The sequence below is a fragment of the Protobothrops mucrosquamatus genome, unplaced genomic scaffold, assembly GCF_001527695.2.
Source record: "Protobothrops mucrosquamatus isolate PMUCROS unplaced genomic scaffold, P.Mucros_1.0 scaffold2543, whole genome shotgun sequence".
NCBI classification, from domain to species: Eukaryota; Metazoa; Chordata; class Lepidosauria; order Squamata; family Viperidae; genus Protobothrops; species Protobothrops mucrosquamatus.
The window spans coordinates 274,789-284,187 of NW_015388603.1; positions in this window are offsets into that span (position 1 = coordinate 274,789).

The following is a 9,399-nucleotide window of genomic DNA, read 5'->3' on the forward strand; positions in this document are numbered from 1 at the left end:
CTAGTGCTATTGAAAAGGCTGGGTTCATCTTTGAAACCATTATATGGGTTGTCACAATGGCACCAGCAGGATCTCTTGTCCAAACATTTATGGCCAAAACTAAAGGCTGAGAAGGTACACAGTCCCTCCTTTTCTGTTGCTGCCCCTGTTCTCTGGAGTATTTATTTAATTTATTTTTTAAAATATTTATATAGCCTCCCACCTTTCAGATTTCTCTCAGCTTTGTCTGAGAAATTGGATCTGCTTCCCATGTTCCACAAGCTATTAAACATAGAATTATTCCGGAATGCATTTGGTGTTAAAGTATTGCTCTCTGTTTTATTGATTGTGTAATATAGGAAATATGGCTAAACTCAGCATAGCTCTTTATACCTTTCTCTCCCTGCAGGCCACTATTTCGTCCACCAAATCTGCACACCACAAAATAACGGCCCTTTCTTCTTTCAGGATCTTTTAGAGGTTCCCTGTAGCTCCCTGCAACCATGACTTTCTAGGCCTCTCCTTAACTACATTGAATTGTTCATCAAAGTTCATTCCTCTCAACAGTTTATTCACTATGATCCTACATCCATTGCATGCCTCATAATTGTTTCACTCATTTCTCCACTCTGCTATGATCCCACATTCATCCATCTGCTGTTAAAGACTGAATTGTTCCAGATGGCAAATGGAGCTCTCTGACAAGTTCTGTCTTCTAAAGCACGGGTGTCAAACTCACCACGTCATGTGATGTGTCGTGACGTATCACAACTCTTTTTGCATTGCCGGCAATGGGGTGGGTGTGGCTTCGGTATGATGAAACTGGCCCGTGGGCCAGCAGTTTGACACCCCTGCTCTAAAGAGTTCATTCCATTCCTCTGTCAAATGCAACTGTCTCAGTGTTTGATATATTAATTTGCAAATATATGAGTATGTATTTCAAATCTAAGAGCCATTTGTTCCAAATACTTTGACTTTTGAGAAAACATTTATTTTCATCCATGCTTCCTTTCTTTCTTCCATTCATCTCTTCATCCTTCTTCCTCATAAATAAACAATAAAAAAATAGTAAGAATAGCAGGGGCAGGAAAATGTTGTTAATATCTACTTCATGTTATCTTATTTATTCATAAAATATTTTTTTCAATTAATAGAGGGAAAAACAATATGGATTATTTACACGTAAATTCTAGATTTTTTTTTTAAAAAACCTAATAATCAGTTGAATGAAAAAATTATAAGAAATTCAGCAAACTCTCAGTGATCTATGGAAACAAACGTGCTTAAAAACAATGATAGTAAACCCACCCCAACATATTTTGTAAGATTAAAATATATGGGACACTGCAAAAGGGCACTGCTCTTTTGCAGTGATGGCAAACCTTTTAGAGACTGAGTGCCCAAACTGCAACCCAAAACCCATTTATTTATCACAAAGTGCCAGGGCCACATCAGCATTGTGTGCCCTTGGGAGGGGGAGGGGGAGGGGCATGGCCCAAGCACATGGAGTCTGTTCCCCTCACGCACCCAATGCATCTTGGGCCCGCCTCGGGCCGCCGTGGTGGCCTAATGGACTTGCATGAGTTGCTGGCGGCGGCAGCATGCATGCCACAGAGAGGGCTCTGAGTGCCACCTCTGGCACACATGCCATAGGTTTGCCATCACTGGTCCTTTTGGAAAGTAATTTCCACATCTTTAACATCCACACTTATTTCCAAGATGGTCAAGTCAAGTGGATCCACTCTGAAGAGAACAGCATTAATGAAAAATAAAAGGTGGGTGATTGTTCTGGATTAACAGATATTTTGTGATGGTTCACATCATCTGATTATTTCATGGAAAAGCCCTTCCCTCATTTCATAATTTTTGAGAAATCTGATAGAATAAAAAAGTCCAACAATCAAAATAAACATTCTCAAAAATTGCATTCATCAGAGATTCTTGTGCCTCATTATATTCTCTCTGCAATTCAGATGTGGCCTCAGCAGGATTATGTAGCATTTAGGGGAAAAGATGCAAGCCAGGAGACCAGCCCCAGAGGCCAAGATGGAGAAGATCTCCACGGCCACCATGGACTTCCCTTTGGTGCTCAGGTAGGTGGGGAGGAAGCTGAGCCAAACACTGCAAAAGACCAGCATGCTGAAAGTAATGAATTTGGCTTCATTAAAGCTGTCAGGCAATTTCCTAGCCAGAAAGGCTACCGTGAAACTGACGAGGGCCAAAAAACCCAGGTAGGCGAGGACAGCATAAAACATTGAAACTGAGCCTTCATTACATTCCAAAATGGTCTCTCTTACCAAGGAGTGGAAGTCCAAGTTGGAAAATGGGGGAGAGGTTATCAACCAGATGGCACAAATAACTGCTTGGACCAGGGGACAGACTAAGACAATGGAGTTGGTCAGTGGTTTCCCCAAGAGTTTCCTTGCCTTGTTCCCTGGCTTAGTGGCCATGAAGGCCAGAACCACCATGACAGTTTTTGCCAAGACAGAGGAAACTGCAAGGGAAAAGAGAATGGCAAAGGCAGTTTGTCGTAAGAGACAGGTGAGCTTCCCAGGTTGACCAATGAAGAGGAAGGGGCAAAGGAAGCAGAGCAGGAGGGAGACCAGGAGGATGTAGGTGAGATCTCGGTTGTTGGCCTTGACGATCGGTGTGTCACGATGCATAAGGAAAATTGTCAGAACTGCCATTGTGATCACAAAGAGAAAAAGAGTGAGAAACACTAAAGTGTATCCCAGGGTCTCTTGATAGGAAAGGAAGTGGATCTTCTTGACAATGCAGTGGTCCTTGTCCTCATTGGGGTATTGATCTTCTGGGCAGAGGTCACAGCGAGCTGCATCTGAAATCAAGAGTAATTTTGTATTTCATGGTGTATCAAAAAGGGCTAATCATCCTTTACTGATAACCCTGAAGATAGGATAGTCAGAAGCAAGGATGTTTTCGGCTCTTTGGCTCAATTTCTCTGCTTTCTATTTTGCATTTACTTTTCAGACTTTTTTTTGCAGAGAAGAACACATAGGCATAAGTAGCTCAAACTTCTCTTTCTCCAACAGGTGTATCAATTTTCCAGAATTGCTGACAGAACAAGCATACTCTAGATAATAAATATTAAAGCTTAAATCTCATACTGCTTCGTGAAAAGATTTGTAAGTGGATATTCCAATTGGAAGGATTAGAAAGTCAAGTAGGTAACTCATGAAGAGCACCAAGGACTTCTCAACCCATGAATTGTGCCCTGAAACTACCTTGCATTAAATTGCTGAGGAGCAGGACAGGTGGTCTTGGAGGTTGGGTGGGTGGGCAGGACAGTTTAGATCCCTGAAGTCAGAGGTTCTGCTGTAAAGCACGAATATTTTGAAGAATGTCAATTTATGCAAAATGACAACAACATTGATATTTGCTTCAACTGAATGCTTTCCTTGATCCTGGAAGATCTACATTAAAAGTGTGACCTACCTATCTGATTAGAAATGGTCCCTTCTGGACAAGGAGCACATTGGTAGCAGCAGACCTGCTCTCCCTCTGGAACTCTTCTCCTCTCCCCTGCCTGGCACCTCTTCATGCCACACCTGGCAAAGGGCACCTTCTAAAAGAGAAGAGAGAAATAGTGTAGGTGGCCCATGCAATCAACCTGCTTGATTTATTCATTTGTACATTTCTCTTTCCAACTTCCAAATGTCTTCAAAATAAATGGTTTACCAGGAGCCAGAAAAAGGTCTTGGGGGATTAAAGCCAGTGCCACTCTCAATCTACCAAGGGATTCTGGAGATTGGAACTGGGACCTCAGCATGCAAAGGGAGGTGTTTGATATCGAGGTACAGCTTTCCTAAAACAGTCATGAGGATCTAAGTGACATATTCTGGCTGAATAAGCCCAACCAAGCAAAACAATAGGGACACGATGAACTCCAATGTTAACTTTATTAGGCAATAAACAATCCAGCAAGTTTTGAAGTAAAGCTAGCTTTGAAGCAATGGCAGGAAACAGATAATTAAAAGAGTAATGCTCTCCCTCCCGTCTCTGACAGTACGTCTCACATTGTCCAATACACATTCTAGTAATTGTTATGAGAAGAAACTTTAGTTCGCTTCAGATCTCACGGTGATAAGAGCAGCTGGGAATTCAAATGGTTCCTCTCTCCCCCTCCCGCACTGTTGGCTGGTTAAAAGCACGCAGCGGTCCTAAAGCCAATAGACTTTGCAGCTTGACACTAACTGACCAGGAATGGTCCATGGAAATCCACATTGGCTGCTGTAAAAGTATCCTGGGTTTCAACCTGAATTTCCTCCTGATCTCATATTTTCTTATTCAATAGACTGGAGGTTTTGTATCCCCGGAAGGGAATGAGTTTTTCTCTGAATTTATGTAAGCTTCCAGCTCACCTTTGTTGCCCAAACTATTGCATTGGAATTAATGGTGAAATCCTGTCCTGGGGGAGCCCCCGGATTTATTTGGCCAATTTTCATGGGGACAAAAGATAGATTGGGGAGGAGAACCCAGTTGAGAAGATCATAACGAGCAGATCCCAGCCCATTTTCTGAGAAGGAGATTTCATCTCCAGCACTGTTGTTGAACTGGACGTTCCTCAAATAGGGAAGAAGCTGAAAGAAAAGAGACCTTGGATATTGGAATAATTGGCTGAAAGCCACAAATGAGACATCATGGCTTCTATCTTCTATCTTTCTGTGATAACAATCATCTAGGAGATTTGTATATATCTGAGGATCTAAAGCTGCCTCCTTGGTGGAGAGCTGAGTAACAACAACTTTCTTACTACCTTCACAGGTACACAGATATACAGATATTTAATTCAAGAAATACACATGTGGAGCTTCCTCTCTAAAAATCTGTCGACTGGATAAAAAAAAAAGAATCCCAGAGATTACCTGCCATGACTGGACATTCGAGATCCTCTTTCGAAGCCTCATCATGATTGGTTGCACTTCAGATCCATACATTGCATGGGATGCATGTGCCACAGCATAAATGGCATTGTAGATATTGTAACTGTCACCTGACATGCTTGCTTCAAACACGTAAATTGGCAGATTCTGTAATTTCTCCTTTCCTGTACATTCCTTTCCCCACTTTGGAGTGGTTTTGCCTGGTTTGTGAATGTCACAGTTAAAGACCCTTTCCCACCATAGCGGGAGAAAGAGATCCCCTTGTGGGTTCAAAGGGTCTAAAGACAGGAGGAAACGATTGAATTCTGAGACATCCGCAGGGTGGTCCCTAAAATGCAAGGCCCCATGGAAAGGCTTTAGAACTTTCAATATATATTGAGATTTTATCGCCTTAACTTTCCAATTGGAAGTAAAGATCCAAACTTTCCAAAATGATGCATTTCTCCATTTTTCATAAGTAAACACAACCACCTGTACACTTGTAATAGTACTGGAGTCTCCAAACAGAATAATCACTTCACTTTTAGACCAAGTCTTGAAAATATGGTGTAATTTCAACCCTACAGTAGCATGAAAATCTGATTTCACCATTTCAGTGAAGACCAGGCAGATCTCCTTCTCCTTCAGCATCGGCACCAGAGATGAGACGAAACGTTCTCCGCTCTCACTTTCAGAGGCCACCAGCCCAATCCAGTTCCACTGGAAATGCAGGAGCAGCCGAACTAAACCCACATATTGAGGAAATTCACTGGGATTTATCCGGGAGAAGGAAGGATAAACCCTTCTGTCTCTGAACTCAAAGCCAACACCGAGCTAGAGAAAGTACAATTTAATGGTGACTTTAAGGGTCATGATTGTGTGGTTTATTGCCCTACAAGTCATCTTTGAGTGGCAGGCTTCATCTCCTTCCCTTCTTAGGAAGAGCTACCTATTTTGCCTGGTTGTGATAGATCAGAAGTCAAGGGAACAAACCATTAGCCTGGCACAGAGAATAAACTGCACTGAAAGGTGCAGAAAGGTGATAAACTTCTATGAAAGTTAGAACATAATTCCTCTTTCAGAATCATACTGTATCCATATCTCTTTGTGGTTATGTATTTTGGCCTATAAAATACAGATATCAATTCAACTATAGGATGGATTATCAAAGTCATGTATACCTAATATGTGTCTCCTGCAACACCTTTATTTTCCTCCTTGGCTTCTATGTGTATTTCTGTGGTTTGTGTATTCCATACTGCAGTGGTGGCGAACCCATGGCATGTGTGCCACAGGCGGCACTCAGAGCCCTCTCTGTGGGCACATGTGCCGTTGCCTCAGCCTTGCCTCCCCCCGTGACCCCCTCCTCACCAGCAGCCCCCCTGGAGGAGAGTTGCCCCTGAGCGTGGCTCACGCAGAGCAGCGTAGCCAAGGACATGGCAATTAGGCAGCATAGACAAGACTCTGCCCTCATGCCCCATCGCACACAGTTGATGCTGCGGGGCATGGGCAGAGGGCATGGCCACCATGGCGCTGCTGGGCTGCCTGGGCGATCCGTGGTGGGCCCTGGAGGCGGTGAGTGGCCTGCGGGCAGGCGGGGTGGGGGCAGAGCGGGGGCGGGGCAGGGGGTGGAGTGGGGGCGGGGCCAGTTTTTGGGCACTCGGTCTCTAAAAGGTTCGCCATCACTGCCATACTGTATTCCAGTGGAGCCTCCTTACCTGTGGAACCTTGAAGATGCCAAAGATGGAGGCCATCTGCCTTGAGGATTTGGAGCTGAGACCTCCAATGACAGAGAGCAGAGATTCCTGCTTGTCACATTTATAACCTGGAACCATCCGGCCTCGTGTGGAGAGCAGGGAGAGGCTGATTAAAGAAATCCTCCATTCCACTTGGTAATTGTTATGGATGTGGAAGCCAAGTGTGATGTTGGGGAGGAGAACCAGATCCTTGTTGACTTCTTTAACTGCAAATATCAAGGCCAGGAACTGCTGGAAGTTCTTGGGTATGAGTCTATAGTGAGAAAAAACATAGTGGAACCTTACAAGGAAAGTCATGTCTGAAATGCTATAGGGTTTCCTGCCTGAGCAGAGGGTAGTAATAATAATAATAATAATAATAATAATAATAATAATAATAATAATAATAATAATAATAATAATAATAATAATAATAATAATAATAATAATAATAAAAATGGCAGGGACCTTGGAGGTCATCAAGTCCAACCCCCTGCTCAGGGAGGTAACCCTATACCATTTCGGACAAAGGGCTGTCCAGTTTCTTCTTAAAAACTTCCAGTGTTGGAGCATTCACTGCTTCTGGAGGCAGGTTGTTCCACTGGTTAATTGTTCTCACTGTCAGAAATTTTCTCCTTAGTTCTAGGTTGCTTCTCTCTTTGGTTAGTTTCCATTCTTGTCCTGCCTTCAGGCGTTTTGGAAAATAGCTTGACTCTCTCTTCTTTGTGGCAGCCCCTGAGATATTGGAAGACAGCTATCATGTCCCCCCTCGTCCTTCTCTTCATTAAACTAGACATACCCAATTCCACCAACCATTCCTTATATATTTTAGCCTCCAGTCCCCTGATCATCCTTGTTGCTCTTCTCTGTACTCTTTCTACAGTCTCAACATCTTTTTTACATCGTGGTGACCAAAACTGGATGCCGTATTCCAAGTGTGGCCTTACCAAGGCATAGTAAAGTGGTATTAACACTTCACATGATCTTGATTCTATCCCTAGAAGACCTCCAAGGTCCATTTCAACTCTATTATTGTTGTTGTTGTTCCTGCTGTTGTTGTTTTTACTATTATTATTATTGCAGTGGAGCTTGCCTTGTCATATTTTTTGTTTAGTTGACAACAGCAAGTCCCAGGTTTCATTGACTTGTTTAAATAAATATTCCTTGATTAAACTTCTGTGGCTTAGTTGGAAAGGAGAAAGGCCCTCTTGCCATATCATGGACGGTGTATTATGAATTTATCACCCCACCCTTCTTCACTTTGCTTCAGTGATTGTAATCCTCCCCAATTGCTTCTCTTCCACCCTAATCAATTTGAGTCTCTCTCAGAGCAGCTTCTTTGGGTCTGGTAACCATGGCTGAGCACAAGACTCCAGTTAGGGATCATAGCCCAGATTGACTGAGGGTCATTATTCATGAGAAATGCTGATTCCAAAACGGAGGGATTTTGACAGTAGCCCACACTGGAAAAGGACTGGGTTTTCAGGGTTTTTTTTTAAACTATGATTTTATGTCCAAATTAATATTACATGTCCAGCAGAGTCTCTAAGGTTGTCCCTCCCCAATTTTATTACATGTCCATTACAATAATACTACATGTCCAGCAGAGTCTTTAAGGTTGTCCCTCCCCAATTTTATACGGTTTATAATCCTCCTGAGGAAGACTTCTGCAAAAACCTGGAATTCTAGCCTATTTGTTTTGAGTTTGGCTCTTTAGTGAGGACAAAAAACTGAACTACACAAGGACACTTTTGCAATCATTAAAAAAAATACTTCTGAAATTGAATCCTTGAATTCAAAACAGAAAAAACAAACATCTTTTATCTTTTTTGTCCAGGTGAAACTTACATGACATCATAAGAAACAAACACTAATGGGTCTTTTTGAAAATCTGGGCCAATGGAGAACTTGAGAGCTGCCAGGGGTAAATTTGCACCAATAATCAGAACACCAGGCCTATAAAATTCCCATTGATTCTGAAAGTTTAAAACCTTTTGTGGCACACATACGGTCTGAATCTTCTTAGCAGTTGTTGGAGGCAGGAGCCAGAAGAACAGCAACAGCAGCAGGAGAGACAGCCCAGTCATTCTTGTCGCCTTCCCCCCTAGATGAGAAATTGAGGTTTGTGCAGTAGCTGAATTGCAGGAGGCACTTGAAATCTCAGCAGATTTACATAGTCGAGACTGCCTGGATGGCCTCAGGGCAGATTTATCTGATGTCTCTTTATATTAACACATTTGTATTTTATCACTTTATTTCCTCCTCTCTATCTTATTCCAAAAGTAGATTATGTGTTGTATCTTAATTTATTTTAACGATAAGGTCACAAGACTAATCAACCAATAACCTAGCATTATATCAATCATGCTTTCTCTTACCTGTGTTTTGGCTTTGACACAAAGGCCAGCTGAGCTTCTCAATACCTCAGTGTTAGCTCTTCGGAAGACCAGGGAAGATCCTCCATCGCTGGAGGAACTCAAAACAAGTTGTACTGTGGGAAGTCAGCACCCCCCCCCCCGAGAAAGAAATATTTTGGGGAATATTAAAAGGGCAGAATATTATATTTCCCCAAAGGAATAATGGAAAATCTTAGGCAGAAACCATCACCCCTCCAAGTCTCTCTGCCCCAAGCAGAGGCCAGCTCTGTAGAAATGCAGATTTGATAATCCTTTCAGAAAGACGGGAGCCAGGAAGCTTAGAGCTGATGGGATTAGAAAGACAAAGATCCCTAGCATCAACAACCCCTCACCCATCCAACACAGGAAGCTAGCCATCAGCCACAGCCACAGAGAAGCAGGATATGA